Here is a 10,712-nt window from a genome sequence, read left to right as displayed (position 1 = left end):
TTTAGAAAATCTAAGTTGATGAAAAGTGGCTATGCTTTGTTCAACAATGACACAAACCCTAACTAAGCAGTTTTATAAATTAAAATGCATAACATTAATAGTTCATCCACTCAATAAAATCTAATTTGCATATTTGTATTATTGTACTTCTGGTTCTTTCTCTTTTGTCACCTATAGCCTTGTCATAGCACATGCAGATTTATAATCTATATTTGCTCTGCAGTCCTATTTATACGTTTTTATTTGAGTTATAGTATTTATATTACTGTTTTGTCATTATTTTTATCTTGAACACTTTAGAGACACTGATCCATTTTTTAAATAATTGCTATAAAGCAATGCTATTGTAACTACAAAAACATAAAAATTAACAGTTGTCTAAACTGAAATTACATTGTCTGAGAGATGATCTGCAACCTGTCAAATATTTGACAGATCAGACTAATCTGATCAACACATACCCTAGAGCTCACATGCAACTTTAAAAAGTGTAATGATATTAAGTATTCTTAATAACAAGGTGTGTGCATGTGTGCGGGCATGAGTGCATGTGTGTGTGTTGAGGATTTGGGGTAATGTTGAGGTTGAAGTGAAGGCCTTGTGCTTGCTAGGCAAGTGGTCTCCCACTTCAGTCACACCTCTAGCCCTTTTTTCCTTAGTTATTTTTCTGATAGGGTCTTCTCATGCTTTGCCCTGGCCACCTGGACCACAATCCTACTTGCACCTCCAGAATAGCTGGGATTACAGGTGGATGCCACTGCACCTAGCTTGTAATGGAGTTTTAAGAAAATCAAATTCCACCTGATTTCCCTTTTGACCCCTTGAAATAATAACCAAAAAATTAAACATCAAGCCAGGTGGTGCATGAGTGTAATCTCAGCACTTGGGAAACTGAGGCAGAAGGACTGTGAGTTCAAGCCCAGCTGGGCAAAATGGTGAGATACTATCTTGAAAACCAAAACAAAACAAAATACAAAAAGAAAAGCCTATTTTCACTGCTTTTTATTAAGAAATTTTGGCTCTATTCCCAAATGTTCTTAGAGATAAAATCATTAAAAGTTGGCTTTTTTCATATATGTGTTCTGTAACTTTAAAAATGCAAAAATCTATGTATATATAAAAATTCAAAGAGGATACACTTTATGTTACTATAAAGATTACAAGTGATACTCTTTTCTTTTTAAAATTCTCCTTTTTAAGAATGAAAATTATGATTAAAATTGTATAATTATAGTTTTGATTTGAAGATACTGAGTAAGTCATTATTATGTACTCTTTAAAAATGTTCTGCCACTTTCTAAAGCTTCCCATCTATAGTGTCAGGTTATAAGTCACATATAGTTGATAAAAATGAAAACTCTTCCCAAAATAAATTAATTCCTGGTACATTTGATGTATTCTAATTCTGGATCCATTGTGCCTATTGGCACACTCCAGTTTGGGGAATGAATGAAGAATTTTCTTTCAAAAAACACATTCTATTCTTAGAAATTTTTCCTGTATGTTGTATAATAAAAAGAAGGATGAAGGATGAGTTTTCATTGGTATGTTTTATGAACTTGAGTTGCTGCAGGACCATGAATTTCTTGGTTCTAGTTGGCATTCATTTCCCCCATCATCCTCTAGTTTTGGTTCATATTTTGCTCTCCTGTGATGTTCATGTCCTGTGTGGAAGAGTCTGTTCTCTTTCAGTGTCAAGCCGGTGGTGGCTCAAATAAGCAAATATTTATCAAGTGCCTACCTTGCCCAAGAAAGTGTTGAATTTAAAAGATACATAAACCAAAGTTGAGATCTCAAGAAAGTTAATCTTACTTCAGAGGAAAATGTGTAGGTCTTAAAATTATAAACAATATCAAATGTGATAGCTTATAAATCATTTCAATAATAGTTTGCTATTGTTTGCTTCCCCCAAAGATCCAAGTGTTAAAGGCTTGGTACCATATTGGGAGGTGGTAGAGCTTTTTGGAAGTGGCACACAGAGGAATGTCTTGAGGTCACTGGGGACATGCCTTTAAGGAAAGTGTGCAACTCCCCTCTTTCCTCCCTCTTTTGCTTCCTGGCCATAAGGTGAGAGGTTTTGCTCAACCACCAAGTGTAATGCCTTGTCCAAAAGCAACAGGACCAACTGATCATAGACCAAAACCTGAAAAACCATAAGTCAAAATAAACCTTTTCTCTTTATAAGTTGATTGTCTCAGGTATTATAGTAATGCAAAGGTGACTAGCACACAGTCTAAGACAAAATTAAAAGATGTATAAGAAATCCATTATTGTCTTATAATTCTGAAGATTCAAGCACACAGAACACAGGATAAGGCTGAAGATGAAAGTATTGGGTTACTGTGGCAGTTCCACCACTTACTAATTGTGTCTTCCCAGGAATGCATATGACTTCTCTGAGTGAGGGGAAAAAGTCATACATATCATACACACACACACACACACACACACACACACGACGTATATACAACATATGTGATATGACACACGTACACATACCCTTATAAGAGATGTTATGTATGTATACATGTATACATATGTCATGTGTTAAGTTAAGCAAACACAACTTGGGGAAGACTCTACATGGAATTATTAAGAAAGAGAGCTTTTTCCTAATAACTATAAAGGTGGATATTCTGCTGCTGAGGATGCCATTGGAGAAAGACGCCAAAACAGAGGAAGCTAAGAGATGAGGCAGAGAGTGATGCTTCATTTGGTTTATCTGTAAAATGGGCATTAGGAAAATGATTGTTGGCTACTTGGAGGTGAGAGCTGGAAGAGGTAACCTCTTCTGGTTCTAATTCTGTGTTTTAAAAAAATGTCTGCCCTTATTACATGGATACATGTGTGAAATAAAAAAAAAAAAGAGGCTTCAGAGTTTCCCCAAATTTGTTACAATTACGATAAGCTCATTTTTGCTTCCTTTAGAAAGTTTTTTCTTTTCCCAGTTGGGATTGGTTTTGATGACTCTTGTCTGGCTTTAATTTCTGACTGACCAAAAATTTAAAGCTTATAGTTAGAATTCCCATGATGAACTTGAGGCAAATATGGAAGATATTGTTACTACATGTATGAATTCCTAACTCAACTGTTTATACCCAGCTCTAAAAGGGACAGTAACAATAAGTCAATTTTAAAAACATTCATAAAGCATATCGCTTTTTATAAAGTATACTTTATTAGCAATCTAGCCCAAAGAGTTCAATCTTTTCCTGCTCAAGTTGTTTGAACCCTCTTAAGATAGAAACACCCATGATTTGCAATTATTTCTTTAATGTTTTCTGAAGATTAAGAGTACAGAAACAACCATCTACAAAAATTACCACAAAATGTATTGCCAACCTAAATGTTAACAGCTAAACTGTAAAAGTCTTACAAGAAAATTGGAGTGTTTAATGTTAGGAATGGCTTTTTGATAAATGGACTGTACCAAACTTTAAAATTTTGTACTTTAAAGATACTATCAAGAAAATGAGGAAATGGGCTGTGTGCTCAACTCTGCCTCTTCCCACGGACTATCCCGAGCCGTGTAATAAACCTCCTTTCTTTGCCTTCAAAAAAAAAAAAAGAAAGAAAGAAAGAAAAGAAAGAAAAAAAAATCAACTGATGGTAGAAAATATTTGCAAAGGACATATCTGGTAAGGAATTTATATCTAGAATACAGACCATCACTGTTCAACAATGAACAAATCATCCAATTTAAAAATTGACAAAGGAATTAAACAGACACTTCTCCAAAGATATCAAGCAAAAAAGATGCTCAACATCACTTCAGAAAAATGAAAATCAAAGCTACTTCATACCCACGGTAAAAGGCAATAAAATTGGAGCCCTCATACATTGCTGGTGGGATTGTAAAAAGAACCAACCACTTGGGAAAACCATTTGCCAGTGCCTCAGATGATAAACATAGACTTATATGGCTTAGCACTTGCACACTTAGGTAAATACCCAAGGGAAAAGAGCATAAGTCCATACAAAAATGTGCATATTTCAAAAATGAACAGCATTGTTCATAAGAGCCCAAAAGTAGAAACAACACAAATTCCATCAGCCAATAAACAGGTAAACAAAATGTGGTATATCCAGATCATAGAATATTATTCTGCAATAAAAAAGAATGAAGTACTAATTCTTGCTAAAACATGCTTGAAACTTGTATGCATCATGTTAATTGAAAGAAACCAGTAACCAAAGATGACCTATTATATGCTTTTCTGTATGTGAATGAGCCCTAATTGACAAAACTATAGAGAAAGAAAATGGATCAGTGGTTGCCAGGGTTTTGAGGAAGAGGGAGATAGGAGAGTGACTGCTAGTGGACAGGGGTTTCTTTTTGAAGTGATGAAAATGCTCTACAGTTAGATAGTGAAGACAGATACACAACTCTGTGACATTTTTAAAACACTGAATTTATACTTTAAATGGGTGACATTTGTGATATTTGATTTATATCTCAGTAAAGCTATTAAGAAAAACAAAAGAACATAGAAATAAACCACTGACTAAAGGCTCTCACCAATCATATCCTATAACCAAATTTAACCAACATAGAAAGACAACTGAGTATTCTGGAGGCTTTGCAAGAATTTAAGATGCAAACATTCCCTAAATTTAGAGTTTGGAGATGCAGGTTCTATTTTGTTTTCTAGACCCCAACCTGAAGAATAGAAGCAGTCACTTAGGTTTAATACCATTTTGTTCATTCATCCATAAAATTAAGGCACTAGGCTAGAGGATTTTCAATTAAAGGGGAAGTTTAGGAGGTCTGGAGGAGTTCAGAGGCAAAGATTGTTGGTTGCCTCCTGGGATAGTTAATCTCTCCCCCAGGGCTGGAGTTTGAATTCAGGACATCACACTTGCTAGGCAGGCACTCCACCCACTTGAGCCCCAGCTCCAGCCCATAGTGCTGAATCTCGATTGCGAATCTCGATTGTAACTGAACTGAGAAGGGCCTTGTTGATGAGTAAAGTACACTTCTAGGTGTGTCTGTGAGGGCATTTTCACAGAGGCCCTAACTAAGTAGTAAGAGGACTAAGTGGGGAGACCCACCCTGAATGTGGGTGGCACTCCCAATAAGCTGAAAGCCCAGATGGAATTAAAGGGGAAGGAGAAAGAAGCCCATTAATGCAAGTATTCTCTCCCTCTCCTCCCCTCCCCCTTCCTCCCCTCCCCCTTCCTCCTCCTCCCCTCTCTTCTCTCTCTCTCTCCCTCTCTCTCTCTCCTTCCTGGTCACCATGATCCATGATGTGAGCTGCTCTGCTCTACCACACCCAACTTGCTATGATGGACTAAAACTTCTGAAACCATGACCCAAAATAATCTTTCCTCTTTTGTTTTCTATTCCAACCATGAAAAGTCTAATATACCTCTCAGTACCCATTCTCCTTTTCTTCTCTAGCAATCAGAACCTTAACTTCCACCTGGGTCATTTCCACTCAGGTAAAGACCTGCCAGCCTTCTTTGCAGCTAGATGTTTTATATTGTGCCTAACTTTTGGCTAAGCCTTGTGTGTGACATCTAGGAAGTCTCCTCAAAGGGAGAGAGTATGCCTTTCTTGTCTAGCTGTGATAATCTTGGACAATAAGGAAAAGGAGTAGCAAAGCAGCAGCAGAAGCCTGGGCTCTAACAGATTTGTGAAGCCACTCATTTGCCCCGAATGCCTGCCATAGACTCCTTTTACACAGAACAGAAATGATCACATAAGCCACAGCTATTTTGACTTTATTCTTTTCTGTTAGATATAAAGGTGCTCAATTCTAACTAATACACTGGACTTATGAAGAATAAAGAGAAAACAGGCACTGTAGGCTGACAGAGAAGGAAAGTTTACTCTCCTAAAGTCAACATTTCTAGAGGAATAACTTTCTAAACTAACTGGAGAGCACACAAAGGCTCTTGATTTGCTCTTCCAGAAGTTTGTGGACAATAGCAAATATTGTCAAATACTTACTGTACAAATGCACTTGTCATCAGTGCACCTGCCTCTTCTCCTTGGCATTTTCCTATCAGCTGAGATCAGACAGAAATTCCAAACACTGTGGGTTTCAAATTTGATTAGGTTTGTGGAGAGACAGCAGGATCTTTCCTTTGAAAAAGGTTTCCGGTGGGACTCCAATTTCTTTTTCAGTCTATCCCAGTTAAACATTTGCTTACGGGACATTAAAACAACATCAAAGTCTAAAACTCATGCATTTTAGGGCCAAATATGGTAGTGTACACCTGTAATCCCAACCACCCAGGAGGCAGAGATCAGGAGAATTGAAGTTTGAGGCCAGCCTGGGGAAAAAGTTAGTGAGAATCTATCTCAACAAATAAGCCAGGGCTGAGGTTATAGCTCAGTGGTTGAGGGTTTGCCTAGCATGAGACCCTGGGTTCAATTCCCAGTACCAAAAAAAAAAAAAAAAAAAAGTTCTAACAAATAAGCCAGGTATGGTGGTGCATGGTAGGCATAGGTAAGAGGTTTGGGGTCAGAAACTGGCTCAAGGCAAAAAGCAAGAGACTATCTAAAAAAATAACTATAGCACAAAAGGGCTGGGGGTGTAGCCTGAGTGTAGAGCACCTACCTAGCAAGCATGAGGCCTTAAATTCTAACCCAAGTACTGAAAAAAAAAAAAAAATAGCAGGGTGTGATGGCACTCATCTGTAGTCCTAGAACTCAGGAGCCAAGACAGGAGGTTTGCAAATTTGAGGCCAGCCTGCTTCAAAAATAAATGAATAAGTAAATATTCTTGGTGACTAGAGCCTATGTGCCTTTATAATTGGTCAGAATCGATTCTTGTAATACTATATAATAACTTTTTGAATTATTGTGTTAAAAATCCTATTTTTAAAAACATAAACCAGGTATGCTGTAATCCCAGCATATAAGAGGCTGAGGCAGAAGGATCACAAGTTTGAGTCCAGCCTGCACCTCATAGTGACTTTGAAACCAACTTTGTGAGACCCTGTCTCAAAATTAAAAAAAAATAAAAATAAAAATAAAAATGGCTGAAGGTGTAGCACAGTGGTAGAACACTTACCTAGCATGTGTGAGAACGGGGGTTCAATTCCCTGTGTCACAACAACCAACCAACCACATAACAATAACGAAAATCATTTGCAGCCTACCATTCCCAGCTGGGCTTTTTGTGCTATTCCAAAGAGAGACCTGAGGTTCCCTCAACTAGGTCTATGCTGTAGGTGACTATTTAACTGCACTACTCTCACAATTTCCTAGATTCCTAGAGGATGTCACAGTCCATCTGCTCCTGGGCAGGTCTCCCACACTAACAGTATAAATCAAAACCAGACTTATCACAATTCTGTTGTAAGTCAAGAAACTTTAAAAACATACAAACAGTGATAAGCAAAGAAACCCAAAAGACTAGAGAATCTTATTTTTTTTTTAACTTCCTAAAGTTACAAAATGTACTGCCTATTCAGTAATTACCATAAATGTTTTCTTGTATACTTTATCATTTATGTGTTGAGGACTAAAATCTCACCTTAAATATAAGGATAAATAAGTAAGTATGTTACAAAAAAGTCAGGATTTGATAATAATGTATTCATAATATAGCTGGAAGGATTGGGCATATTCATGAAAATAGTCAAAATATTTAAAAATTATTTTAATAATAGTAGAGATTTTGTTTGATCAATAACAGTAGAGATTTTGTTCAAATCAATTCTGAAATATCCTTTGGGTTTTATATTTCTGTCACACTTTACTTTTTCTCCATTGTAGTATTATTTCTTAATTGACAGCTCACAGAGAAGGCATTGAGATTTCTGTTTCTGAGATTTCTGAGACTTGCATTTAAGGGTCTTTTTTGATAAAAATGGCTACGGATGTTGAAAGTTCTTTTTTAATGTTTAAATATTTGTACTGGCTTAGTGAGTATTAAAAATAATGGGCTTCAATGATTCAGACATACACATGCAATTCTGGAACTCCTGAGTGAGTAATGGGATGCACACGTCCTTACTTGGAGTTATGGCAAAATAGCCTTCTCAGCATTCTTACCAGTGCCCTTCATGAATCAGAGCCAGAACAGTCATTCTGAAACTTGCCACCAGTCCTATGTCACTCTTATACAAAAGAAGGGGATAAATACAATTTCCAGTTTGGAGAGAAGATTTTTATAAAATGGTTTCATTTTAATTTGTGACTAAGGTTGAGTACATGGAAAGGTGAAGTGATGGAAAAAATAAAACAATGTGTCTGACACATAGAGGTAGTCAATAAATGATTTCCTTCCTTTCTGCACCTTCTGAGGACAGGATACAGTACACAACTTTGTTGATTAAATTAACCAAGTGTAGAGGTGCTATTTGCTTGTGCTATCTGAAATATCTAATTTGTACTTCCAATATTAAATTGCTTTCTTCAGTTATTATCTCTCAAGGTAAAACTCAGTGCTTGAAAGAGAAAAATTCCTTTTTTAATCTGTTAGTGATTATATCATCTCACTGCTTTTGTCAGAGTCAAGTTCTAATAAGAAAGAAAACAGGAATCTTTTCTAGACTCTACTTTCCTATGAAAGTCCTTGTCTTCTTTCCAAGGTAAACACATCTAATATTCTGTAGACTTATTCATTATGGCCAAAACACCATCTCTCAATTCATTTCATTTGAAAACTTCAGCAGTAACTACTTTTGAGACTGACTTGCTCTTGCTATCCTGCCTTGAACCTGTTCAGCTCCATACTGTATAAGCACACACTAACTCTCATCACCTGATCTTTCCATAGCTCCTCTGTGCAGATTCTAGAGATTTTAGGGGGTCTCCTTAAAGGAATATCTTTTGTGTTTGTCCTGGAACCCTTACAAAACATGGCTGTCCTCTTGTATTTAGGTTGGTACAGAAATCTATTAAGAAGTAAAGAATAAAAGAAAGGAAAAAAGAGCTGAGAGAGTTTACTGTGTTTTTATTGAATGTAGGTAGGAATACCTAGAAAGTTAGGCAAATACTAAGTGGTTACCTGAAATTCCTAAATAGTTTATCCTTCTACACAGGGGACAAACATATATGTCCTTCTACACAGAGGGGAACATATATATCTTATCTAAGATAAGACACATTATCTTAGAATCTTAGGACTTCCGCTAGTTCAACTGGGATTTCCCTCACATCCCTTTTGTCTTATCTTGTACATAGGCCAACAGGGAGATGGACACAAGGCAAAGCAGTTAGTTTCTGAACGTTAGCATTCTCAATCTTTGAAACAAGGAAAGTTTCCTCTTTCCCCCCACCAATAGGAGAATTGTTCTTGGGTTTTAAGGTAGTATTTAAATAAGAACCTTACTTAAATTTTGTAAAGAAAGAATCATCACAGAAAGATATTGTTTAGGATGGAAGGGATTGTACAGACTATTTCATTCAGTCTCTTTATTTAAGAATAAAGAAGAGCAGGGAAACCCCAGCACTCAGGAGATGGAGTTAGAAGGATCATGAGTTTGAGGCAAGACTGGGCTACATAGTAAGACCTTGTTTCAAAAAAATAAAAACATAAAAGAATAAAGAAAAAGAGACTCAAAAAGAATGTATTTGCAGGCCCAAATAGCTAGACGGCAAGAGGTAGCATAGAGTGTTGGGCAAAGCATGGACTTAGAGGTTGAACGCGACTCTTCTGGTTACTAGTTGAATGTTTGCTCATATATAAAGTGGGGAAAATAAGATCTGTCTTTGATTTATTGTGAGGGGTAAATGATGTAGCTTCTATAAAGTGCCTAGAACAGTTCCTGCTACATAATAAGTGCTGGCAAATATTATTGTCAAGTATTATTTAACAAGCATTATTATCCTTTCAGTTAGAGTATTTTGACTCCAACTCTTGTACATTGTACAGCACTATTAATACTATTGGCCAAAAGGATTCAAAAATTTATTTAAAATATGAGATTCTAAACTAAATAAATTGTGTGTAAAATCAAGCAATGTTTCTGAAACATTCACTGATCATTCATGGAAGCAATATCCAGTTCTTTTTAGTGAAAATAAAATACTTCACTGTTCTCAGTGATTTTAGCTGTTTTCAGATACACAGAGCTCAGTACAAAAAGATGACACAAGGGACTTTTTATCTGCAATGCAGAGAGCAGTATAGAGATAACTTACATCAGAACTTGCCATTAGCTCCATAAAGCATGCATTCATCATTTAGTGAGTTCAGTGCCCTATCTTTAGAGCTTCAAAGATCAGGGTAGAAATTGGCCACTTACTTATGTTTGGCGGGACTGAAAATATAAGGAGAGGAACAGGTAAAGAAAAATGTCACTCCCAGCAAGACATGGCTCTCGAGTTAAGACTAACACTGACTTGCCAAGGAATAGCTGTGTCCGTCCTAAAGAGTAGGCAATATGCAGGTGACACAAGGTATATTATTTATGGGTTGCAATCATGCATGTTATTCTCGGCTGTCACACAAAAGATTTGACTGTGGTTAAATGTAGAGCTGACTTCCTTTTGTTTAGCACAAAGCCTCACTCGAACTGGGCAAGTGGGCATTTCTAGTGACATGTGATCACTTGTTTTGTGTGAGTAACAGAAGTTGCTCTCAAAAATCAAATTAGGAATTAACCATCCTCTTCCCATGCCCCTCCCTTAGACAGAGAGTACTGTATTCTCTTATCCCTATTGAGAGTAAAGTGACAAAGGATTTTGCTCGCTCATTGAAAAGTCAAAGAATCAATTCCTCTATGCAAAAAGGATTTAGATTTTCCTCCAA

This window comes from Castor canadensis, chromosome 12, assembly GCF_047511655.1.
Source record: "Castor canadensis chromosome 12, mCasCan1.hap1v2, whole genome shotgun sequence".
Classification (NCBI taxonomy): Eukaryota; Metazoa; Chordata; class Mammalia; order Rodentia; family Castoridae; genus Castor; species Castor canadensis.
Note: the sequence above shows the minus strand (reverse complement) of the source record.